The sequence below is a fragment of the Dermacentor albipictus genome, chromosome 4 (genome assembly GCF_038994185.2).
Source record: "Dermacentor albipictus isolate Rhodes 1998 colony chromosome 4, USDA_Dalb.pri_finalv2, whole genome shotgun sequence".
Classification (NCBI taxonomy): domain Eukaryota; kingdom Metazoa; phylum Arthropoda; class Arachnida; order Ixodida; family Ixodidae; genus Dermacentor; species Dermacentor albipictus.
In genome coordinates, this window is record NC_091824.1 from 54,008,576 (window position 1) to 54,036,218 (window position 27,643).

Sequence of the window (27,643 nt, forward strand, 5' to 3'; positions counted from 1 at the left end):
GTTATCGCTGCTTTCGCGGGCAGCCTACGCGGACCGAATGAAACACGTAAATTCTTCAACAACAGGCGCTGGTTGCCGCAATTTCACCGAATCTCCGGGACGATGGGTTTCATTCATGTAAAATTTGTTAGAATATCTCTGACGTCCTTTTTATTAGTACGTCATACTCAAACTGCCACAGCGCATTAAAATAGCTGACAGCAACTATTCAGCAAGCCCTAAGTAGGCATTTGAGCTCTTTCCAGTTGGTTATGGCTTTCATTGGAATCTTCTCTGCTGCCTATAGAAAAAAGCATTTATCTCCACACTGGACGCATTTTTCTCCTTCTCTCGGGCTGCGTAGAATAGCGTGGCTATATTTTTGGTTAACCTACCCTCCTTTCTTCTTCCTCTTATCTACGTTACGAACATTGTAAACGTAGTAGAGTGCTAGAAGCCTGCTTATGCACTAGTAGCGCTAAAAGCGGGATATAGGTCAAACATATTTTTCCAAAAACCAGGGCAAAAAGTCAACCCCTGTCTTACATACCGGTCATGACGAAAAAAAAAAGTATTTGAGTTTCGCAACAATGGGCAGCTTGGTTGCTTCGGTTGTCCTGTATCGTCCCTGTTGCGAAGCTGTGTTGGTTCTGTGCTGTTTTATTTTTCTATTTTCTCTGAAAATGAGCGGTAGCCGATGGCAGTTCATCATAGCCTTCAATCTAAGTAATCAAGGTAAGAGTGTGTCGCATTACTTCTGCCACCCAGTGATTCTTTCTTTTTCCAGTTTTTATGTTTACACTCTTCCCGTCTTAGAGTATTCCCGTCCTATCTATATTCAGATTACGGTAATTGCATGTGCTACACTATTATGAATTTTCGTGATATATTAGGATTCTAAATGGAGCATATTTAGTGTGCCTGGACTCAACCATAGTCAACGTGCTCCAATTAAAAGCGAGAAGTAGGAGAATTTTCGAATATACGTATTTAAATTTTGGAAATGCAGCTACACGTGGAAGACCCAGTTGTCAGGAATCCCTTTGGTTTCAGGCTCCAGAGAGTAACGTCCAAAAGCTGCGCTGCCACTGACTCCAGTCTGAATGCAAGCGTAGCGTATTCGGAATGCCTCTATTTAGACCATCTTGAAACGTTACATTCACGCAGCTTGTGTGCATATAAAGCGATGGCTGGGATTAGCAATATATTTTTCCGTAAGCACATCACGACACATACATACCACCTATTGGTGGTGTTCAGAAAGAAATGCATTGAAAACCAAATCGGATATGACGATGTGCACACCTTCATAGGATCGTCATTGAATTACTATTTAGTCAACAGACCATCCAGGATTAGCGTATGTAGACAGATGTAGGTATAGTGTGGGAGCTCTGTTTAAAATAACGCAAAGATCGACTGTTCTTCTAGTCACAGGCCGAGCTGAACAAGCTCAACACTATGATCAGAAAGTTAGTCAAGGCTACTCTGGGTATACCCATCAGCACCTCGAGCATGAAGTTCATGGACCTAGGCTTGCACAATACGATAGAAGAGATGGCGGAAGTGCAACAAGGGGCGCAGCAGGAAAGACTGACGAAAAAGCGAGCGGGCAGGCTTATACTCAAAGCGATAGGGACAGACCCCAATATATCGATGAACCCGAAGGAATCCGAGGTAGAATTGAGCGCAAACCTTAGAGACGCGATCAGAACCACCCCCCTCCCGAGAAATATGCACCCGGAACACAATCTTAGCAGAAGAAAAACGAGAGCGAAAGCTTTGGTGAAAGAAATTGAACAGCTAGGAGAACAGGCGGCCCTTGTAGACGCTGCTTGGGTCAAAGGCAAAGAGGCCTACACGGCCGTGGTGGTCGACAGCCGGGGCGAGGTACGGGACACCGTCACCATTTTCACTGAGGATTCCACAGCGGCGGAGCAAGCCACTATTGCACTAGCCATTAGGAACCGTAAATGGTCTTTCATCTACAGCGATTCCAAAGTAGCAATTAAGAGCTTTGACAAAAGCTATGTCGCTGAGACTGCGGCTAAAATTATCGACAAGGTTGAAACTATCAAAACTGAAATGCGATGGTTTCCTGCACATATGGGACAAGTGGACGAGACTCTTCTCAACCTCAACGAGGTAACGAACGACCTGGCACGAGGACTTCCTTGCCGTGCCGGTCAGAACCAAACCGACGCCCACTACCATTCCGGGGAGCATAAAGATCACTTACTAACTTACAGCGGCATCACTAAATATTAAAACTTGGGGCGTAGGGAATTTCCACTGCCACACGTAAAATTTAACAGGGCTGAGGCAGTCACGCTACGTTTTCTGCAAACCAGGACATACCCTACACAGTATTTCAAAAATAAAATTCACCCCGAAAGAGAAATTAGGAAAGAATGTATCATGTTTGGCCAGGCCGCAACCTCCACTATCGATCGCCACTTATCGACGCTTGGCCTATCTTTATCAGCAGAAAAATCTGCCTTCATGCTTTTCCCGGGAGTGAGACGCAAGTCAACACGTCTGACGCTGAATATCAGAGGGCATTCAATTCTTCGTGCAACTCATGTTCGATTCCTGGGCGTCACCATCGACAACAAGCTAATATGGTGTGGTGCGGTGGAAAGTGTTGTGGCTGCATCAGTGCAAAGATTCGACGCACTTCGTCGATTGGCAGGTGTACGTTGGGGAAACTATCTTATATCCATGCTTAAACTGAACGCTGCACTGATAACAAGCCGAATTCTCTATCAGCTGCCTCTGACATCACCGTCATCGAGTCAATTCGAGCGCTTGGAGGCAGTGCGCAGCAAAGGACTTCGCTTGGCGATGGGAGTTCCAACGGCGGCTTCAAACAAGAAAGTCACTAATGAGGCAGAGTCTCTTCCACTCCGCCTCTTGGCATATCAGTCCTTGCTGACGCAGCTATTAAGGCTGGGCGAGTCACGCGCAGGCACGGCGCTTCTCCGGCGGCTAAGAGCACAAACTCGCTCAAATTTCCATGCGGCGCTGAACACATTCCAATTTTTAGTATTGGAATGGCCTAAACGAAGTCGCCTTGACCCCCCCATGGTCTTTTTCGGACGTTACCTTCAGCCTCAATGTACCCAACCTACCGACGAAACGCGCCATTTCAACTGCCGAAGCAAAGTTTATTGTGCTGGACCACTTGAGCACTGTGTTTCAAAACCGTCTACAAGTGTACACAGACGGTTTGGTGTGCGCACAAACAGATAGCTGTGCAGCGGCATTCTGCATACCATCCCATGATGTGTCGTGTTCTGGCCGACTGGATCGCGTAGTTTCATCTACAACAGTAGAAAGCGCCGCAATCACCGCGGCTTTGCGGAAACTACGGGCCTTTTCTGCACGAGATGTCGTTGTGCTGACGGATTCCAAGTCAGCATTGCAAAGATTACATCGGGGCCTACCTCTACAGAAATTTACAAGGCAGTCTCTGGCACTGATTGACGACCTAACGAGCAAAGGATTTAACATGAGGTTTTAGTGGATTCCATCACACGTAGGAATTGATGGAAACGAGGAAGCTGACGCCCTTGCACGCCTAGCGCTGACATGTGTCCCAAAAGTGAAAGCTCCAAAAACTTTTGAAAAGCCTAAGGGTCCAATCCGCCTTCACTTTAGAGAGATGCACAAGAATCCACACGAGTCCTGTGTGACTCATGGATTTACACGCGAACAAGCCGCGCTTCTATACCGCATCAGGACCGACTCCGCGTACACCCCAGCTTGGTTATTCAAGACTGGGCTTCGCGCTTGCCCAGTGTGTGTTTTCTGTGGTGACACTGGCGACATCTAACATTTAATTTGGCTATGCCCGCAGTTTGACACAGAAAGAAAAGCGATGGTCGACAACCTACAAAAGAGCGGTCTTACCCACAGGACCTTTGAAGACGTCTTCCCCGGAGGGCCCACGGCATTCAGAAAGAGAGCGCGACGACTGCTGATAGCCTTCCTGCGAAACCTGGGGCTCATCGACACCTGGTGACCCTCATCACCCCTGATCTCAACTCGAAGGAGGATCAGGCGGAACAATTGCCGGCTATGTATGCCAGTTTAACCCCGCCTGCTTCAATATGACCACCACCACCACCCTCACCATGTGCGATGGCATCATTGACATCAGACACATGCTGGCGGGCTGTCCCGCGACTCTCGCCTACCCCGAAGAAAAATGGCGTTACTGGCACAAGATGATGTCAAGCTCTTCATGTCAAGATCAACTACGGGCTGTCCAGAGGGTCCACGATGACGCCATAAGGCTCGGCCTGGCGGTGCCGACGTGGACGCTGCCCACTTCGGTCTGAGAAGACCGGGCTTCAGGACTCTAATAAAGGTTTGTGAATGAATGAATGAATCCATCGAAATCTAGGCTTCGTGTATTTTATGTTAAGCTTTGCGTCACTGCCGAAAACACAGACACCTCTGCCGTTAACGACGGGGATGCAATGGATAGAATAAGCGTCGTTTCACTTATGCGCCTCTTAGAAAAAAAGAAAAATAAACGTGAGAGGTTACGACGCATGGCACTGGTCGTCTTTATCGCTTTTTCCTTTTTCGCTAAATTGAGAATCCCAACTCTTGCATACATGCAGACGTTTTATCAGATTTTTTTTTTTTTGTCAAATCGCGCATTTGTGGGCTTCGCGTGTCTGGTGGGAAGTTCAATGAGTGCGTAGGTCTTTCGAGGAGGAGGAAGATAAGGACGTAGGATGCGCTGTTTGAAGGAGCCATAACGAATCTGTAAGCAGAAAACTTAATTATGCATTTAACTTGAATATAATTTCTTCCAGGCATGTCTCGGTACCATTACCGTCTTCTTGACCAGGCTCCTTTCATTCGAGGGACCGTGTATGCTGTAACAGAAAAAATTTTCTTCTCTGTGCCTTCCCTACAAGTGCACCTGTGAGCCTCGCCTTGGGACCCGGTGCAGTAGCTTATTGTCTATGGCGTTGCGCTGCTAAACTCGAGCTTGCAGTTAAGATCCAGGCTGCGGCAGCCGAATCGCGATGAGGGCGAAATGAAAAAATAAAGTAAACGTAATCTACTTACGTTTAGGCGTACGTTTAAGAAACCCAGGTGGTCAAAATTGATCTGGATTACGCCAGTAGCTACGTCGTGCCGTACGACCAGAATGTGGTTTCGTTGCACTACGCAGGAGAATATAATTTAAGTAATTTTGAGGCTCGCCCTGGTTGAAAACCAGGCATACGACTCTTCACACTGACTTTGCAAAAGTGAACTATTAGATTGGCTTTGGCGATAAGCTTATCATTTTGCGCCTCCCACATGTACTCTAGTTACCCAGTTTATCAACAACCATGATGTGTTTGATGGCCGAGTTTTTACTGATAAATGAAAAAAATATGCGTGGCTCTGCTATCGCAAACATCATAGACAAGCGGAGCTGGGGGAAGTGAAGGTTTCGGAAAAATCCATGCCGTCTTCCTATGTGGAGTGTTTAGGTTGCGACGGCGCGCGATATGAGGCGCACGCCCCAACAGAAGCGATTTGTTGAGACGCCATATGCGTCGGTGTCATGTGCCAGACCTGCACCGACGCAACGGGGCGGCAACCACTGCGGCTTAGCTCTGATGCATGCTAGCTCCGACGCCGCGCTCCTGATAGCTTCCTGAAATCCGCCGAAGCGAGCGCGCAGGTTTTTATCGGAGAGCAATGACGTCACACCATCTTTATCCCCGCCCCCCGCCGCACCGCTCCTTCTCCCCCGCTAGGCTCCACCCACCCTCGCCGTGTCGCTATGCTGTGCGACGCTATTTTTATACTGTGATTTCCCTCTCTCTCTCTCTCCTAGCTCGGCGAAGCTGCGAACGTCAATTGGAGAAACCCAGCGAAGTTCTAACAGCTCCCTTGTAAAAAAAATGGCTGTGGCTTAGGTAAGGTTAAGCCCAGGATGCGAAGCATACTAGCCTTTATTTTAGTTGTTGAACCACTGTTTAGCCTGGTGAACTGCTGTTGCTTGGCTATATTTGGTTCGGCTAGACGAAGAAACAACTCATGCATTACTTCTTCGCCTTCAAGAGTGGAACGCGACAGCGTTCCCGTCGACCCGCCAAGGGGTGTAAGACAATGGGCTACAGGGCAGCGACTACGCGCCCCGCATTGGACGCGGTGAGCGTCGAGCAAAGCAGCGTTCGGAGCGGCAACGAAATGTGCGCCTGAGCAAGAGACGCACGCCTTAGAAACAGCGCGTTTCTAAGGCAACACCGCATTCACTAGAGGCGCTTTTGTACCGCTTTGAAGCGTCGTACTCGTGGCTCAGTGGTAGCGTCTCCGTCCCACACTCCGGAGACCCTGGTTCGATTCCCACCCAGCCCGTCTTGCAAGAGTTGAGCCAAAGCCACTTCTCCTCTGTCGTGACGTCACGGTGTCACGTGATTTCATGGTCACCGCCGCGCCTGAGGAGCTGGGTTGAGCCCTCGTAATATGCTTCGCATAAAAAAAGGAAATGGGCATTTTTGACAAGTCCAGATCCGGTTATTGCACATTTCATAGCTACGAAAGATATGATACAGAAATACTGTTCAAATAAAGCGAACTCTGCAGCTGATTCATTGGTCTTAATTTTTTGAGCGCTCATCGCACCACATTTACTAAAAAAAACGTCAACTCAATCTCAAAAATAATTTCTTGTTGATAATGATATGTGTAATAAAGCTACAGAATGTTAGGTCCATAAAAAAGGCCTGTAGGTAGTGTAACCCTACGATTTCAAAATGTAAATTTAATGCATACGTTTCTTTTGTCATCTATGTATTTCAGTGCCGTGCTCAAGACGAACTATATTTCCTGGTTCATTATTACGCATCCCTTGATATCTCGTACTAGCATAGAAGAGAATGATCGCATGCCTTTGCGATCAAATTAGTTGAGTCTTCATTCGTGATACGTCTGCCCTCAGCACAGGCCGGAGTCAGTGTGCGCCAGATCCACGGCCCAGACCTCCTCATGCAGTGTGACCTGATGGATGGCAGGGATGCCTTTCTGGCACTTCGTGTTTTCGCCTTGATTTATAATATACAGGTTATTCTATTAGCTCGAAGCAATTAGTTGCGCTTAGTTTGAGTAACCAACTTTACGTGCCTTCACCAGCCAAAGTAATCTGTGTAAGGCCTAGGAGCCATGAAGTCGACGATAGAATTCGGAATCAGCGGCGTCTAATGAACCTATCTTCATTACACACGCTAGTTGAGAGAAAGCAATAACGGCAGTCACTTCTCCTAGCTTGCGAAGTTTACGCGTTACCAAGAATGGAGCCCAGTTTGGTGCTAGGCTAGAGCCGACGCTTCGATGGATGCCACCATGTTTGTTGACGCAAAGCTTTCGGAGCAGCTTTTGGGGCTCCCACTAAATCAGTTAAATAGTGTGCTCGACGGAAAATCCAAAGGCAGTTTGCGTCTCGCGCATGCGCAATGGCTTCGACGGTATTTCATTGCGGCCCCAAGCGGTTGGGTCCCCTACTCTAAACCTCTCTAACAAAGTAGGGCGGCGCGCGCTCGAGGCGGAAGTTCGGTATGCGCAGTGTTGTTCTGAGAGCGTGCTAGTTAGTCGCCGCAGCTGTCACTCCGCTCACCGCATTCGCATTTCTGCCGAAATTAGCGCAGGCACGATGGCAAGGCTCGTGGGCCGCCGTCACGACTTCCTATCCAGTGGTGAGGCGCTTGCACCAACACCCGCTTTGCACCAAGCGACACGCTCCCATAGCTCCCTGGCCCGAGCCCCAGTTCATCCCACCACTACCACCGTTCCATTCAAGCTACGTCGCTGCATGGTTCGAGCACTTTCAGGCATCCTTGGAGCTGAACTTCATCACGATCTAAGAGCCCAAGCACCAAGTACCCTTAGACGTCCTGCCACTGGATCTCCACATCCGCCTCAGCTTTCCATCGCCTGGCCCGCGCCCTTACGACTGACTACGACAGGCTATGCTGCAATTCTACGGCGCTAGGTACTGCCCTCTTCCTGGCGCTGATGGCACGTTACGCGACACAGCTCCACCAACACCCTCAACACCAGCATCCAGCGCGCCTCTGCCTGTGCCCTGTCGGTTGTGGATGACAATCTCACCGCTGCCCCCCAGACATTGGACCTTGCCGTTGAAGGCGGGAGTTGGCCGTCGTTGAGGAGGACTTTGAGATGAAAACTTGAGGTTTATTTACATTATTTACAGCAAGAATACATACAAATTAACAGTAATAAAGTCATTGCTGGCCAGCAGCAGCTCGGATGCTGCGGCCTGTTGTCCAAGTCTGCAGTTACTCAACACTTACTGGTGTAGCTGCAAACTGTTGTTTTTTCCTGTAAATTCCTTTTATTGTTTTGTTTTGTATTTGCATTGTACCCACCTCCTCTGTAACGCCCTCTGGGTCTTGAGGGTGTACTAATAAATAAACAAATAAATAAATAAATAAAAAGAAGCCTAAAAGAGATGAATGAAGGAATGCCTTTTCGCTGCTCCCGGTCTCTGGCTTTTAACCACTTCGGTGTCTCGAGATCCCGTCCTATTCGGCCAATCGTCGAGCCCGCTCAGGTGTCGTCATTTTCTGCCAATGGTCACATTCGGCTCTAGGGGTCGCTCCATGGGCTTCACTGTCCGAGGGATAACTTGCCCCCGGTAATGCCCTTCTGGTCTGCAAGGGCCGTCACAATAGGGGATGGAGGGTTGCTCCCAGGGTTCAACGGGGAATTACAGCCGTCGTTCCCTCCGCGTTTCCAAGCGGCTCAGCGGAGGGAGACGGGTTGCTTTCGAGCGACCTTTCAGAGCCGCAAAGCAGCTTTGCTCGGGACGCAGGTTACCTGGAACCGTGCCAGGCTCCAGTTTCACTTTCAGGAAACGTCAAGCAGTGGGACAATAGCTCCACATGCGGCGCACGAGGTGGGGGACGCCCACTTGTCTGGACGTGCTGCGCCTCGGAAACGTGGTAGATTAGCTTCTGCGCACCGTAATTAGGTGCGACGGCGATTCGATGTGCTTTGGTGAACTGGAAGGACGCCAGGAAAAGTTCCCGTATCTAACAGCCCATAAGCCATCGTTATCAGGCCAGCCTGTTTCCCTCTATCTGCTACGATACCGTCTCGTCGACCGATAGATGTGCTACTGCGCAGTCTCCGACCTCATCGCCTTTCTCGTCAACTACGTACGATGGCATGTGACAGTGGTGACATCGCCGACAGAACACCGGTTGCCGCGCACCACACATTAAACATTTTAACACCCTTCAGGGTGTAAATCAGTTTGTCGCCAGACGAGCACCCTAAGGGTGCTGTTGTCTACACCCTACAGTTGGGGTGCCACTATAGCACCCTAAAGGAAGGGTGTCCAGCAAAATAAATTTAGGGTGTAAGGGTGCTCGTCCAAATTAACACCCATCTGTGTGGGTGTTGGAAGGGTGTACACCCTTTTATTTCTAGCGTGTATGGAAGGCAGATTCGGCAGTACACGCCTTCAATTACTACTATGTACAGCGATCCACGCGCAATTATTGCGTGTGCCAGAAGGTTCAAGTTCGGCTACCAAACGCAATGTCGAACAGCCGGCCTTGAAGCTTCGATGGGCATACACAACACCTATACGTGTGGATCACATTACATATTAGTAATTCATGGTGTATATTGGAAAACCTGTCTTCGCTGCACAAATACAACCTAGCAAACTTGACGCTTTTGAGCATGTATATCAACACCAAGGTTATCACGATTTCCATATCCAAATAACATGCAACACAGACTGGTAAGACATATGCTGCATTTTCAAGAAAACGCAAATATATTTATTGCATGCTGCAATACAGAGTACAACATATACATAAATCACATGAAATATAAACATGCACAATCACCAAACACATCGGTAAGTATAAGAACATTTACATTCCCCACAAAGGTACCTAAAATATATGTATTGATCAAATCTGTTATTAGAGAAGAAACTATTTATAGCGGCACTGAAAGAGCCTGGGTTGATTCGCAGTGTTTTGGGTCACATAAAGGAATAAATTTTTAGTATTAGGCTCCAGTGAACGAAAATTCAAGTTTTGATGCCTTAAAAAAAAGGCATATTGCAAAGGTGAATTAGGGAAGCAATTGAAATGCAGAGCAAACGCACAAGACACCTGTTATTTTGTACACTAATGTAATCGCAAAGCATTATGAAAAGTTTGGAAAGTCGATGTAAAGCATAACTGGCCAACATTTTTCAGACTGAAACAATACTTTCCAAGCATACACATGCTTTAAGTGAGGTTTATGCCAGGAGCCTTATTGCTAATTTTCTATTTCCAACAAGATTACTTGAGCACAAAAAATACGTAGAATTTTTTAGTGCCTACATAGTTTGTCCTCTTCTGTGAAACGAGAGTTCTGTGGGCTAAAGGTGCTGTGTAGCGGTTTTTCTAACTACAATACCAGTTTCTATAAATTTTTGTTTTGTAACTCTAAGGCACTGGTACATATACAATATGTAGTTTGAAAATAGGTTCTTTTCTTACTATAGATCAAAAGAGTGCATATTCCACATCTACTAGTGCCTGGGTGCAAAGTGCAGTAGGAGGCCTGTTGATTAAACGATTTTGCTGAGCACAAAATGTGGACAGTGTTTTAAAATACATAGTAAATTTCTAAATTATTTGCACTTAGAAACAGTAATTCAAGATTAGAGCATGCTATAGCATGTGAGCATGCAAATTAGCAAATATGGTTTAATAAATTAGCCATACTCTGGTTACTAAAAGAACACAGGCATAGGCAGTCATGCAAAAGTTCAAGTTAAATATCACACTGTTAACATTTGCCAGCAAATGGTTGTATCAAACATTATAATTATACTGAACAAGGGTAGTTTCTTGGGATAGTTTGCAATTAATGAGATAAAATTACGTACAGCTTGAATGACAAGAACTGCGAGAGATGACAGACTGCGCTGACTTCCAACAATATTTAATTACGTTGCCACATCATGTGTATTTGTACAAAAGCGGGCATGCGCAGAATATGAGTCACAAGGGGTGTCTAACAGCAAGTGACTGTACCAAGAACATCGTCTTTTGAAAAAAATAAACATTGGAATTTCTATCTGTTGAGATACAAGACTTCACTGGGGGTCAGCACGATAGAGGGGTCACTAATGCACACACTAACCAGTTTTCTAGTGAAATCTGCTTCTTTAGTTTCCCGGATGACCTGTGTCTCGCTGAAGCTTCCGTACCTTCAAAGAGGGGCATGCAGCCGCAGCCCCAGCAATGGATGCCGAAGTGGCCTTGAAAAGTGTTATGGACGTTGTTATCGTGCTCTCCTAAATGATTGTTTAGGCGCCTGCCTGTCTGTCCAACAAAATCAAATGAGATATTGTGAAGCTTTGCCTCCTTCACAGCCTCAATAAATCTTGCTCACACGAGATGCAACATAGCGTTGCTGCACAGGCTGATTGCCTTTCTTGGGTTGGCTACCCTTTGGCCTTAATTTAAGCCATAGCGGAACAGCGTCTGAAGTGCACAAAACATGATGAGCGCGCTCGGTCAAGGAACCAGCCGGTTGAAAGACACAGGTTTGCAGTGCTACCGTATGTTCATGATGTCTCCCATAGGCTAAAAAAATCACAGTCCTTTTCTCAGCCCCGGAAAAGCGGGCAAGGCTCTGTAAGTGTGTAAACGCGCCTAAATCACGTCAGAGTTGTTGCTCTGCCGGGCACAGAAAACGTTTTACGATGTGTGCAACGAATGTGGTTTCCCAAATTCCCATTTTGAGGCAGTAAATATATTGGACAGATAGGCAGGTGCCTAAATGATCGTTTAAGAGAGCACTATAACAACGTCAATAACACTGTTCAAGGCCACTTGGGCATTCATTGCCGGGAATGCGGCTGCATGCCCCTCTTTAAGATACGGAAGTTTTAGCGAGACACAGCTCACCCGGTAAATTATTGAAGCTGATTTCACCAGAAAACTGGGTAGTGTGTGCGTTGGTGCCCCCTCTATCACGCTGACCCCTAGTGAAATTTTGTATCTAAACAGATAGAAATTGTGATGTTTTTTTTTTTCAAGTGACCATGTTCTTTTTACAATGACTTGCTGTTAGAACACCCCTTGTGACTGGCTTTCATTTTCTGCGCATGACCCCTCTGCGTATACACACACGATGTGGCAACGCAATAAAATATTGTTGAAAGTCAGTGGAGTGTCTCTCGCAGTCCTTGTCCTTCACGCTGTACGTCATTTTTTATACTGAACAGCCAATATTGATTCAAAATTAGAAAAAATATAGTACACATCTGAGCTGCAAAAATGCAAGTGATGCAGCAAATGGCCTTTAGCTTTCCAAAAGAAAAAGAAATGTTCACGGTTAACCACGAGGTGCAGAGACTCCATTCTCTGAGCATCTTGACCAATAAATGCAGCGCATGGCATTGCCGGAATCTTGCATCCTGCATTAGCAAAATAAGAAGAGAATCATGAGAATTCAGTCCGTGCAATTACACATGTACTTTGCGGAAAATTTGATAAAGCAACAAGCTCCTCAAAGTAACAAACTTAATTAATGTGACTGGGCAGAATGCACCGCTCAGGCAACCGGGCAAGACAAGTGAAAGGTAGATGTTTCTATTTTGCAAATTAAGGAATTGCATGTTACTGTGAATGCTAAACCACTATGTCATTGTGAACACAAGGCACATACAGCAGCAAAAACATAAATTTACAGTAGCCTTTTCACCATAGAAAAAAAGAGTGAATAAAGTTTAGACTACCAATGACATCTCTCAACAACAGATATTTGTCCAAGAGTGTGTATGTGACCTTAATACAAAATTGACATTATGAAATCTGCAATATATCTGCATTACACTTTATAAGTACTTCAGGTGAGAAGCTTACGGGATATGGCACATTAAGAGTGAAATGCACAAGGCATTAAAAAATGACTGTTTTTACACAACATTATTACACTAGGAGACAAAGAGAACTGTTTTACAGAGAGTGCACACAAAATGAAAATGAGGGAATCCCCACTTGCATTCTCATTTGCCCTGCAATACATGCATCCAGCCCAACAATATCCAACTCTCCAATTCAGTTTATTAGACACTTTCTGCATCCTAAAATTTATCGTGTATTTCTTATTTACTAATTTAGTAAGAATGGGCATTTTGGCAAACTCCTCGAAAATTTAGCATGTGTTGTCAACTATTTTTCTTAGAGCACGCCCCCTTCTTTCAATGGGTTAGCTTGGCAATTGACTGACAAGTAGTATTCCCTTATTTAAACTTATGATCCTTCCTCATGCTCTAAACTGTGATGCCACTCCGATGCAGTTTATGTTAATCTGTGACTATTTACATGGTCCTTCTTTCTGTAGCCTCTCAACTAGAGCCTGAAATTTCTTGTCTCCTAGAACAATCGTCTTTCTTGCCCAAAACATATTGCACGGTTACCCCTCATGGGAGGGGGGGGGGGGTACTGTATGAGTTTTCACATATTCAATGAACCTCAGAGACACAACCATTTCTCATCCTGTGTTGCTACTACCCGCATGAGTCACAATGGTTGTAAATTGGCTACCTGCCCTCTCTCGCTTAAAGGTACATTTTGCATGTGGAAAATAACCACAAGCATCACATTTCATTGAATGAGTGCTCCTGTGCATGTTTTTTTTTCCGTCCTGTAATGGCTAAGTTCAACATGGTCAAGTCGTTTGAAAACTGTCTAGCCTCAACCAATACTTTGTGTAGTTTCAAAATTATGATACATTCATTCTTCAAAACTTGTCCGAAATTAAGCATGAGACATTTTCATGATGCAAATAAGGTAAGGTTGTGCTCAGAGACTATGATAGGCCTGCTATATTCTGCAAAACTATGTGAAATGAAATATGCTTGCAATTTTCGTGAGCAGCTAGCTCAGTACAACTAGGCGCATTACCTGCGGTAACGTTTTTTTAACGCTCCCGAGAGGTCCTGGTTTCTTGTAATTTCTTCAAATCCCTTGCAGTCTAGATTGCAATCCAGTGCATTTTGATTTTGATATTGTATTCAAAATAAAAACAGCTGAAATTTTAAGGTTTTGATAATTATATGGGAATAAATAAAGGTAGAAGAGTGTAATGCAATGAGCAAATAACAAGCTCATTGTAGAGAGTAAACAAATATTCCTTTCTAGCAAATAAATTGGTAGCAGGAAGGTCATACGAAATTAGCAGTGAATGCACAATAAAGAATATGATGCTACAATGCCCCGGCATTCTGTGAATATTGTTGCACAAAGAAAATCCTCATTATGAAACACCATCAAGAAAATGCAAGTGTATACTTTGGATCAGCAGTCATACCTGCAGTATGCACTGTACCATCGGCAATATTTACAACCACAGACAACTGCACATCATATCAAGCTTAGGCGGCCAAGGAGCCTGAGTTTTAAATTATAACTTGATTTATTATATTACACTACACAACTATATCTACTTACAATGTTGTCTTCTCAACCGCTTTCAAGAAGACATTAACCATCTGTCTGAAGGCGAACGCAAGTGGCTTGCTCTTGATGGGGGGGTGCCAAGGCTGGGCATTGTGAAATTGCTGCTACCATCTGCATGACCTGCGAGAAACGACGCTCTAAGTACAAGATAAACAAATGCTATTAGAGCAAAAGACAAGATCATTGGCAATGAGCCTCGTTTTGGTTTGCACGAGAAAAGCCAAGAATATGGACTTTGTGCTGCTTACTGAAGAAGAAGCAAGCCTCCTTCGAGATGTTGCAGTCATGCATTAAGATTGTCACACAGCAGCATGCTTGTATGCTGCTGTCGCCAGTACGCCTTGAAGTTTATTATTTCAAGTTAAATTGATTGTTGTGTTTTCTTGCCAATTCTTGGTAAACAGACCAGCAATGAAATAGCTCACTTACACACATACTCCCTTTTGAGTAGAATTCACACACACGCACGCATGCATGGGCGCGCACACACACACACACACACACACATGCTTCTACCACATGAGCAGCTTCCTGTGCTTGACATACATACATTTTTTTTATCCTGTGTCACTCCTACTGCTAAGGCATAAAAAATCCTTTGTGTTACCAACCCCAAACTCCTCAACCTACACCTCCAGCTTAAACACTTTCTCGAGAGCCAGGACAAGCCTTCTAGCTTCCCCAGTGCTCCAAACTGTAGTTACGAATTTCAATAGGGCTATAGGCGACAGCTCTCGAAGGGCATGCAAATTACCGGGAGACCTTAAGCTTGTATATGATACCTCTAAAGCACAACACTTCAAATTTTCAAAATTCATTAAAGCTCCTGAAGACAACTGCTATATACGTAGAACGTCTCGAATAACCTGCCGCTAACAATTTCAGCGGTGGTCTGCATCAAAAGAAATGTGGGCTAATGGGAAATCCACGTCTTTAAGATCGGAATTATTGTAATGGCGAAACACACTACCAGATTTCTTAATCATTTATTTATGCTCTGGATGTAACGTTCCTTTCACAATAAAAAACAAGGATATCGATTCATCAGGGCATGGGAGGAAAAAGGACGAAGCGTATATTTGGCACCTTCCCACTGGTCCTCCCGAGAAACGGCGCCTCATACAGCAGTTGTCCAGGGTGGCTTGAAACCAAACTCGTCTTTCAGGCGGGAACACTCGCTGCACCGAATCGGAAGAGTTTTATTGCGAGTAAAACTCTGCCGGCCTCATGCAATACATACGCACGCACACAAAACGCACCCACACGCACACACAGGTATACGCACTCTCAAAGCGCAGACACAAAAGCGCGCACGCGTACATTGATGAACACAAACAAGCACACATACATGCATGCAGGCAGACACGCTAACACGTGCACGCACACACAGCGACCCACAGACAACACACTCACAAAACACGTACGCACTAGACACGCGCAAACACGCCGGCCCATACAAACCGGCATGTACTGAACGCACGCACGCACGCACGCGCACGCACACACACACACACAGCGAGCCGAGCGCACGCACGCACACACACACAAAGCGAGCTGAGCTGAGCGCACACACGCACGCACGCACACACAAATCAAGCCGAGCGCGAGCACGCGCAGACGCACAGACAAAGCGAGCCGAAAAAATGCTGAAGGCGTCCGGCAAGCAGCAACAGCAGCACGCGACCGCATCAGGGAGAACCAATACCACGCCGGTTCTTTCGAAAGGTGGCTAAGCCAGTCCTTTTTCTACGCGACGCAAAAGTGGTCAACCACATTTGCCTGAAGTGCGAACGACCGTATTACAAGCAGCCGCGCTGAACGCACAAGAGAATCACATCAATGAACGTTCAAGCGCTGAGAAACAAAGCGTAACTATGCAGGCGCACCACGCCCGATGTAGATTTGACAAACATTAGTCACACGGGACGCGATCTAGGTAGTTAACTTGCCCTATTAGGAGTGCAGCTGCTCTTGCTCTTACATTAGCGAATTATGAATTATGCTACGAGATCACAGTGAGATATTTCTAAAGCGAACAAAACAAATACCAAATACAGGGGCACTTGCCTGAAAGTTTCCATCTTGCCAGTACTACCGACCGGGCACGTTGCAACTTCTCGTTTCAGCCTTCGTGGATCCATCTTCCAGTGCGTACGAACGCTTTGCTTTGATGTGGGGCACGAGTAATACACAAAGCATGGGCCACATCTTTTTCTACCCCGCGCGCAAAACTAATCACACGTTTAAAATTACTTCGCACAGCGCGCGACGCGAACGCACGCGAAAACGAGCATGATGGCGCAGCTTCCGCCTTCCCGTCCTGCCGTGCGCCGAAGTGATGGTACAGCGTGGGCCGTCACTTCCGGTCGCTTTTCATTGGGCATGGGGCGGCCGCGCAAATTGAACGTTTATTCTGACAGGTTTGCTTGCTCGCATGGCCGCCTGTTTGCTGCTGCTTCGTTGTGGTCTCTAACTAGAGCGGTGAGGCGGGTAGTTGCTACTACGTTTCGTGCCGGGCATTTTATTTTGGGGTGGGGGGCGCAGTCTGTGCTGCATCACTGAGGGTACAGTACACAAATGGGGACCGTGAGCGAGACGATCGGCGCTCTTCTGCTGGTGCGATTAGGTTATTCGCTGCGTCCGAACGAAGCAACTTTGCGAGGTCACAGCGTAGTTTCAGCGATATCATGGCTCGATAAAGACGCTCACATCTTGGTCGTGCGACAGCGACGCGTAAACATTCATGAGGAGACTGAAGACTGCGTTTGCAAGTGCATATGCTCTGGATAAGAAATTACAGCTTTGACGACACCAGCCCTTAATATATAGGCTCAGCCTTACAAGCTGTATTTGAGGATGCACTTAGAAAGCAGATCAGTAGCTTAGTAAACCTCTGAATGAATTAGGCAAGGTACGTGGAAATTCGGGTTTGAGAACTTCCAACGTGATCTCGCCTCTATAAGTCTTCTTTATGGATTCACCATGCAAATTGTACGTTGATGCCATTGTACAGCAGAGGCTCGTCCAACAGCACGTCCCTGTTTGTTCAGCAATGTATCCAAACAGCTTCTTCCATTTCACCACTTGTTGTTGGGCTATTAAGGGCACCGAAATATTAGTGCAGAATTGCGCAAGTTGCTCTCGTGTTTTCGCTCTGCTACTGCAGTTTTTCTAGAAGTGTTTAATTGCATGTTAATATTCCCGTGAGCACAAAAATAATGATAATGGAATTGTAAGTGAAAGGGCGTTCTTTTTCTGGATGATACATTTTTGGAGTGGCCTTAGCGCCAGTAACATCAGAATCCTTGAAGAAATATCGACAGTCACTTAGGAATGGGAAAACTTAATCGCTTCACGCATCTACACTTGCAATTGTCACGTGACCATGATACGTTAGTTCATACATTGTCACGTGTTCTTCACAATTCTACCTTAATCTCCCGTAATCCACCGTGCTATAGTTTGTACGAACCTTAATGCAATTTATTCCACCCTTACTCACATTATTTACCCATAATTGCTCATACTTAATGTTGTTGTATTTACTACCTTCTGTATCACTACTGACGTCATACAAGACGGTGATGACTTCACATTTTATTTATTTATTATATACATTCAAGGCCTAGTAGGCACAACAGAAAGAAGTGGTGAAAATATGCAATAATTGCAATGCAGCGCAAAAATAGAAAATCAAACCATAAGATAATTTGAACGGCGACCTTGAATTAGTGGTGTCGCAAATTGAGACTATGGAGGCGGGAAGGCGGTTGCATTCAGTGGCTGTTCTTGGCAAAAAGGAAGAATGGCACATCAATTTTGTATTGATGGTCAATGCGAGACGAGAACTTGGTATGGTGAAAAGATTTTCTTTACGAGAAGGGTTAAATTAGCATATTCTATGAAAAAGACAGAGACGAAAGTATTTGCGACGTAACCAAAGGTCAGGTTCACCTAGTGTTCTTTTCATGGACGTGACGCTAGAATGAAGTGAATAATTTGAGAGAATAAAACGGGCGGCGCGGTCCTGAATGCTTTCTGAATGCTTTCAAGGGAAATGACAAGATTGGCATGAGCAGGGTCCCGTGTGGATTGTTGTTGCGGAGAACGCCACCTTTCCTACCTGAAAGGCCATGAAACGCTTTCGCATTAAAAATGCAATACATACACACATTGCTCAATGCGTGGATGTGTACACATTACTCAGATTTATGCATCAATACGTTCAACACCCTTCAGGCGTCGATTTAACACCCTTCTTTGAGCAAAGTCACACCTTATGTGTGGTATCCACCCTTGTGATAGGGTGCTTTGGCCGAAAAGGGTGCTAGAAGGGTGTGGACATGGGTGTAAATGCCGAAAGCACCCCTATTAACACCCATAAGGGTGTAAAAATGTTTAGTGTGCACACACCATTGCGTCTGTCTCCGACAACATGGTACCTGCCACTCGCACCGCGACTATTCCTCCACCCGATCAGTCCACCGTCCGCTGAGCAAGCCTACGAGTCGGCGCGCGAACTCTGCCTCTTGCCGACTTAGCTAGCTCCGACCGTGGCAACTGTCGCTACACCGATGTACCTACAGGCCAGCGAGAGCAATGCATCTGTAGCAACGATCTTCATCATTTCCCTACGCTGTCCATCCCCTCCTTCAGCCGACTTGCCTGAGGGTCCGTCTGGCGACAACCCTGACAAATGAGGCACTGGAAGCTGTGAACAATCGTCATGCGACGCGGATAGGGAAAATGACCTGTGAATACCGTACCGCGATGTGATTCCTGGTGCTGCTTTGCCTTCAGCGCATCATTTTGTCCTTGGCTTCGTCCCCGCATTCGAGCTCTCCAAAGCAGCATAAATCGACTGCTGCTGCTCCGGCTCTCACAGATTTTCGCCAACCCGCGCCATTACCACCATCAAGCGTCTTCCGATGTCCCTTTCATTGCCATCTTGAGGGCCACTCGAGTCCAGGGCCACTGACCGTGTTAGGACCCGAGCTCCGTCTGGCGCGTACCAGACCCGCTTGTCGGGACACGGGCGAGGTCACACGCACAAGCCTCGAACTTGCGACATCGATCGCGGGTCGGGCAAGACCGGCCAAGTGGGTGAACAAGCTGAATCCACGAGGGCTCATGCATCAACGAGGGCGTGACGATCGAGCTTGCGGCTTTTCGTGTCCACTTCCGACGGCACCTGGTCCCCGTTCGTTTCGCATGGCCTACGTGAACTGCTACAGAGACTTCTGTTTTCACACTCTCGGTGCAAATGTGCTGTGCACCATTCGTCTGTGGCGACACTCGCAGCTTCGTCTACTGGAGAAATTTATTGGTCCCCTTCGCTTTCAGCGGACTCGCCCTACTTGGACTGCCCACGGACCTGTTTGACACTTGCCTTCCCGAACTGGCTTTATCGCCGTTCTGTCTGGGCGAGGGGTCCTGTACCACCCACCGACGCCGCAACGCGGTGCACTTTGGTCGGCGCTCGGAAGAAAATAAAGTCGGGCGGCGCGTGCTGGAGGCGCAAGCTCTTTTGGAGCCTCCATTATTGGGTTTAGTCACAGAAATGCTTGCTTGGCTATCCAAAATTACCTGATTGAAACCAATCGATTTCCATGTTAGACTGACCGTTCTCTCTCCCAACCATAGCTTTGTTTTATTTCTTATCTATTAATAATAATTATTATTATTATTTTAAACCCGGTTTTCTTCTGATTATTTCCGTTTTTCTCCAAACACAAAACGTTTACTTTTAAACTCCAACACTCATATTGTTAACTCCCTTGTTATTATTATTATTTTTATGTGTCTAATTGAACTACCCGATTGATGGCCAATCCCCAACTGTGGATATGTGCCACGGCCACTCAGGACGACAACAACAACAACATCGGCACACGCACTGTTTTTCTATTAGAATGCTACGTTGGTCGCCACAGCCGTCACTCCGTTCGCCGCCTTCGTACTTCTGCCGAAATAAATGCATAGATGACGGCACAGTTCGTTGGCCGCCGTCACGACTTCCTACAAAAAAAGATGATTAATTAGAAGTGCTTCTCAAACGCAACTCCTCATTTCTGGTGACTTCCCGATTATTCTGAAATGATTAGGTTCCGTTTGCCCTGCTGCTTCCACCAAAGAACTTGGAAAAAGTAATCCAGTTTATCATTGTCCTCCAAAGTTGGCTATGCGAGGTGACACCAAACACGTCTGTTATACCCTTTTCACTAATGAGCCTATGTATGGTTGGCCGCCATTAGAGTCATTACAGCAGTCGGGACTGTAAAAGTCAAATGACCTCTGCAGATCAATTAAGGCTGCTTTCGCTTTATAAGCACTTTATTCACAGGGCAAGTACATTCGAACAAGGCACAAGCGCAGCCACAGCCGTCACCCAAATATGAAAGTACACAAGAAAGGAGGGATATCAGTGGCATACGAAGATTACTGAGCACAGTCTAACTTTCGGCAAATAAGGATAAGTCGAGAGTAGAAACGAACCTGGAATCAAACAGCGTAACCCATTAGTTTATTGCCCCCGCAAACTACTTCCTAGTCCTGCCGGCGTCCTCGTCATGGTTCAGAGCACGTTGCACATTACTCGCGCACTTTGCCTCGCAACCCCCGTTTTGTGCACCCTGTGAGCGCGTTCGATAATAATCACCCCTCCTCACCACTCTACAGATGGTTAACACGCTTCCGTGAATTTGACTCATACTTGCCATGCACCGAAATTCCTAGACTCAGTTCATCCAGGGCCACACACACAGTCAGCGAACATTGCAAGTTTAATGAACAGCAAAGGGAACGAAAGTTACCCCGCGAACAGCAAAGTTTCTGACGGCTCGGCTGCCTGCCCCCAACAATTTGGGCATCGTTTAAGCAGCACGCGACGTACGCAGCGCGCGTTAACGCCGCCACGCACGGCGGGGTTGCGTGCCGGGTCGGTTGCAAGCCCACCGTCCTCAACGATTAGCAAGACGCGGGCGGTCTGGTATCGGCGACCGGCATTATCGTAGGGGCCGCCGACAAAGCAGCCTCGCTTTCCAAATCGGCACGTCGGGCTGCGTACCCGGCCCTTTGTTTTCCCCCGTCTCTTGATACAACACTAAAGAACTAAAGCCCATGAAGAATCAAGCAAGTTTTCAAGCAAAGGCAGAACAAAACTTCGTTTGTTCTCCATGTATTTTTGGGCATTCATGCAAATGATCCGCGCCTGCTCGTATAAGACAAGCAAGCTTCTCGATCCACCACGTAGCTCAGAGAGAGAGTGGAGCTGCAGCTCGCCAAGGACGGCTTAACCGCTGAGGGAACCACGATATGCTTTTCTGTACTTCCCCAGTAACTATCTCTCTTTCTCACTGGAGCGCTTCGTGGACGTGCCCGTTGAACCGTAAAATTAGGATGCGCCCCTTCGGCGCCGTCATCCGCGTACACGGAGCCCACGCAATCGCCTCACGGTGGAGCGCGTGCAATTCCCTCACTCCTCCACTTCAGCTTAACGCTCTCCCCTGGCTACTTTAATCGTCCATGGTGAAGAACGCTGTCCCCACAATTAGACGGAATTCGAGGTTCTATAATGTCATTCTTCAACCACACAACACAACTCGATTTTACTCATCCAGAAGTAAACAGTCGGCGCTCTGTCTCCTGTGTGGTTGGCTAGGCAAATTTGAGTTGGGCATGCTCCATTTGCCGATTGCAAGCTATGCGTGGGACTAATACGTGGCATTATGTCCCCTATAGGCTACCGACTACGCTGTGCTTCTCTGCTCACTACCGGTCACCGAATGAAGAGGCTGGCTTTGGTCCCTCATAAGGCACATAAGCAAGTACGTAGAGGAATAACGTGAAAGTGTTAATAATGTTTACTGAGCAAAGCTGCCGAAGCACAGAACAGAGCTGAACTATGCAGTGAGGCAGAAAAACAGGGATGCGACTTCATTTATAAAATAAACAGAGAGGAAAGAGACGGACATTTAGAGGCAGTGCGCAAACCAACGATAAAGAAACAGTGCTTTCTTTTGACAGTAAAAACTAAACAAAAAGTAATTTTACCGTGCTCAGATGTACTCGCCAAATCATCGTAAAACAAAACATTGGGCTCATGTGATAAAGTAACTGTTGTTGGTTCTCTGAAATGTGAATCCGGTAGTGCCTCATAGAATACCGGGAAATGAAAGCAAAAAAGAGAGAGAGACAAAATAAACCAGTTCAATACTCGTGGACGTGGAACAAGGAAGCCGCCTTCTGTTCAGCTTTGAACGAAAACTGGTAGAAAGTTTCAAAAGTTGATAAACAAGCACGTGAAAGGCCTATGAAATAAGATACAAGTCAATCATATTTCACGAACTGGAGCTTGAAAATTTGTCGAGGATGCGAGCTCACTGGCGACACAGAAGCAAGGATCTCAGGACGACCCACTATCGATCTAAAGACGTCGGCAGCGCTAGGAAAGAGAACCGGTGAAATCAATCATTAGAGAACAGTAAAATATAAGGCTATTTATGTCGGTTGTTCTGGTAAGCACAGGGTCACGGGATCGAATCCCAGCAGCGGCGGCCGCATTGCGGTGGGGGCTAAATGTGAAAACGTCCGTGTACCATGCTTTGCCTTGCAACTTAACGGAACCCCAAGTCCGCAAAATTAATCAACAGTCTCCCACTACACCTTGCCTCAATCATATTGTGGTTTTGGAACGCAAAACCGAAGAATTTAATTTCTAATTGATGTTGAACTAGCTAGGACAGGTCGCTCTGAGAGCGAAGAAAACTCTGCATGTGACTTTCTGCTGGAGCTGGGAAATCAAAGGTTGTGAAAATGATGGTCACAAAGGGCATACGCACCCGTTAGGCAGGCATGCGGAATGAAATTTGAAATTCAAGAAACAAATTCGAACGTTTCTTGCTCTTTGTTGATGGAACTCGCAATTTGATATTTAGTTGTGACGCGCTGCTGAACATAGCACTGGCCCCAGAATGGGATTCTGAATCACACAGTACAATGTCAGACGCACACATGGGGCCCTATAACGTAAAACTATTCCAATCTGTCTTTATTCCACTCTCCTGACGTCAAATGTACGTACCCACCGACGCAAGCATCGGCCGATAACCCGCAGCGTTGTTTGAAAAGCCCAATCAAACGCGGTCATCGTCTGTACATTACTAAAAAATTGTATTAACCCACACCTCTGGGATTTATGTTGTCTACACAACAATAATCGCCATCTGTCTTGCTTGCGTTTGCTTTCTTGAAAACGCTGCGCCCGCTACTTCCCTGTCGAGAATTATCTGTCATGCTTATGACGCGCATGCCGTTCGTGACTTGGAAGTGCCGGGCCCGCTGCGTTAAAGAAAGGAAATGCGGGCAGGACAGATGACGCTGATCGTTGTGTGGCAAGATACGACTCAAAGGGTGTAATTTGCTTAAAAGTGTAAGAGGTCCCTGTTTTTCCTTTCAAAGCGAATAATATTGCCTTCATTGAGCAGTTTTTCTGATCTAATTGACTGACAGGAGTGAGGTGTGGCACGCTCAAGTGGAGAAGGTTTCGATAGGGCCGACCCAGCACAGTGAAAGCTGATAACCGGATAAGAAAGGTGGCGCCACCCTCTGCGATTGGTCCATTTCTCCGTACATAATTTAAGGTGGCTATTCGAAAATCGCGGTGGCGTGCAACGAAAGGTTAAAAATTTCTCTAGAACGGATCCTTAGCAAAGTAGAGTTGGCAGAGCAATGCCGCGCATGTGCTGAATGGGCTCGAGAACGTTATACTGCCACGTCAACAAATTATGCGCAAATAAATTCATGCTCCCCGGCAGCTCCGATTAACGTAACGACGCGTTAAGCCGTTGGTTGCCGGCATTTTAAGAAGAAGGCATTTTTAACCCACGTTCATTTCACCAAGAGACGACCCGAACACTGGGACACAATCACGCCAAAAGCAACACATATACGCACTGCGTTGTTGGAGCCACACTATAGTGCATGTACCACCCATACGCCACTTAATATAACCCCAACAGCAGTACACTAGATCGCACAGTTTTCTGTGAGTAGCTGTTCAAAAATAGGCACCGTAAATAAAGAAATCATAGCCATTACAAGAGATTTAGTACATAGTAGATGTCCTTTAACTAAATTTCCATAAAGACTGCAGTCGAACAGTATAATCGGTCCAATTTCACCTTTAAATGAGGAAATGCTGCCTCGTTATGAGCTTTTTTTTCTGGTCAGCGCTGTGCAAAGAAAAAAAGAGAATATAGTACTTTCATCCACTAGGCGAAGCATTGATAGCGATGACAACATATTATACAACTACATGAAGCAAGGCTCTTAGTTTTACCGGACGCATAAATTGCAGCAAACGTTCGCTTATAGCAAAACTAAACAAGCATAATGTGGCACACGCACAGGCAAACATGAACAGATCTCACCCGATGACTGTGAACACTCACTGTCCATCATCATCATGATCAGCCTGGCTACGCCCACTGCAGGGCAAAGGCCTCTCCCATAATTCTCCTGCTATTACGGTCATGTGCTAATTGTGGCGATGTTGTCCCTTGTTACGAACAGCCTGCAAAGGTACCGACCTACGCAATTTTCCCAGCCAGCTGCAGCTGCGGCGATGGTCAGCTTCCGAGAAGCGACAGATGAACCCTTCCCCACCTGCGGCGGCGGCTCGTATTGTAGGGGCGACGATTTGCGGCTCAACACCCCCTCGGCGCCGCTATGACTGAACGCGGTTGGCGGTCCAAGTAGTGTTCGTAAAATCGCCAACGCCTTCACGGTTCGATTGAAGCAGGGGGAATTCCTGGAAGGAGGTGCATTGCGGTTCCTTCTCACGGGCCTTTGAAGACACGAGACACCGGACAGCCGCGGCGGCCGCTGTGCGAGGTCAGCTCGGGGATTAAGAGGCGCCTGCTCGGGTGAATCACCATGTTGCGAGAACCCACTCACCTCGGCGCGGTCAGTGAAACCTGTGCGGAAGTGTGTTTGTGTAAACCCCCCCCCCCCCCTAAAAGGCGGGTCGGCTTCGATGACTTTGAACGCTCCGAATTGGCAGCAGGTTTTAACGGCCATTTTTCCCTCACCTAGGGATCTAGTGAGGACTAAGTGTTTATAAGCAGCTGTTGTGCGGCTGCTGAGTGCGCATTCCTCTTTCAGTCATGTTAGACTGATGAACTGTAACGTTCTCATGTAGATACTGTAAACAAATCCCATATTCCTAGTTCTCGACGAGAAGCAGTCTTTCCCTTCAACAACGTCCTCAGAGTGGATACGTTGGACGACGGCATCGGCCAGCTACCCTCTATTTCATGCCCGACTCCAAACATTATGCCCTGCAAACTACTTACTCTCATCTGTCCACCTAACTTTCTGCCGCCCCCTGCTACGCTTCCCTTCTCTTGGAATCCGGTCCGTAACCCTTAATGACCATCGATTACCTTCCCTCCTCATTACATAGAATAGAATAGAATAGCTTTATTTCCATCTACTTGATGGAGGAGGCTGCAAGTAAAAGCTGCTCCAGTAGGCAGCTTGACGAGGCCCGCAGCCCCCTCTACAGAATATTCGGCAACAGCATACATGCAAGCACGTATGCATCATACATACATATTGTCACGTGGTGGTGACGTTGAATAACACAGTAGCAATACTGTGAACGACAAATCTAACCTTTATTGGGCGAACCTGTGCCCACAAAACAGGCTACACTTATAGCACAACGATAGCGGCGAACACGCTCGGCGATCGTCGAAAAACTGATCAGCGCGTCAAGCGCGTCGGCTTTTATAGATCAGTCGTCGAATGTTCCAGATTAACTGATGGGACCCACGTATCTTCCACAAAGTTCTACACCATTCGTGTCACGCGATGAAATCTGATAACGCAAGGTTCGGCGACAACAGACACGCGGATAGAAGCGTCGATAACTTTCCAGAAACGTCGGATACATGCAGGCGCGTCCCTCGCTCTGCGATTACAGTTGTTAAGCGGCAAAACGTGGTTTCCCGATAAAGATAAGTACACCTGTCAATATATACACATACATTGTATACATACATATATATACACATACTCGTAAATACTCTCATGAACCCACATACTCGCATTTACACATGCACACCCATATCCATGCAGAGCCACTGGTGACTAAACCAAAAATACTTAGGATAGCACTCAACCAGTAATTTAAAAATCATGCATATACAAGTCTCTCAGTTGTTGGGCCGTTATTTGGGTGATATCAACGCCTCGATTATTATATTTATTTAGAAGCATTGGCATTGTGTGTGACAGCTTTTCCCTTGCATAATTTGTTCTGGGTGTGACCACCCGCCATATCTCTTTATGACGCGTAACATAAAATTTGTCATTAAGTTCAATGTTAGAAAGTTCTCGTAGAAAGGAGCAGTTGAGTTTTACTTCCCGCCTAAATGCAGTTGTTAACTTGTACTGGTATAACTTTAACACAGAAATTATGTTGGCTTCCTGAAATAAGTTTATAGTATGGGAGTTATAGGGGACATTAAAGAGTAGCCGAACAAACTTCTTTTGCAAGACAAGTAGTTTATGCAAATTAACAAAGGTAGTTGTACCCATACCAATAAGCAATAATAGAGGTACGAATAAAAAAACGAGTTATAAATGAGAAGTTTAACTTTAAACGGCAATAGTGATTTACATTTCCACGTCATGCCGATGACCCTAGATAACTGGATTGTGACTGCGTCAATGTGTTCGTCCCAGAGCATATTACTCGAAAACGTTACGCCGAGAGTTCTCATACTAGTAACCATTTCTATCGTTTTTTCCACGTACATATTGTTAACATTTGAATTCACTGGCTTATTTTTGGGCCTAAAGAGCACAGCTTTGGTTTTGTTTGTATTTATTTCTAATTGGTCCATTATTGAACAGTCCCTCAGCTTAGAGAGCATGAGGTTCGTTTCATACTCTGTATCTGTACAGTTTGTTCCTGAAACAAATATACTGGCGTCATCAGCATACAGGACATATTTCGCGTTTAGGTAAATATTAGTTACATCATTGATATAGGCGTTAAAAAGAAGGGGCCCCAAGACACTTCCCTGCGGAACTCCTTTTGAAATAGGCTTCATACTTGAACAATGCATATCTAT

At 46.3% G+C, this 27,643-nt stretch overlaps 1 protein-coding gene and 1 long non-coding RNA gene across 20 annotated transcripts in view; both read right to left on the reverse strand.

The window, feature by feature from the left end:
* The window catches only part of LOC135909165 (uncharacterized), a 465,689-nt gene that overhangs the window by 349,363 nt on the left and 88,683 nt on the right, over positions 1 to 27,643 (reverse strand). The gene's annotated exons all lie outside the window — the stretch shown is intronic.
* LOC135909164 (uncharacterized) lies at positions 12,024 to 16,443 on the reverse strand. Its single transcript, XR_011514262.1, has 3 exons — positions 15,588 to 16,443; positions 14,493 to 14,621; positions 12,024 to 12,454 (listed from the first exon to the last, which is right to left on the reverse strand). It is a non-coding gene; the product is annotated as an uncharacterized lncRNA (long non-coding RNA).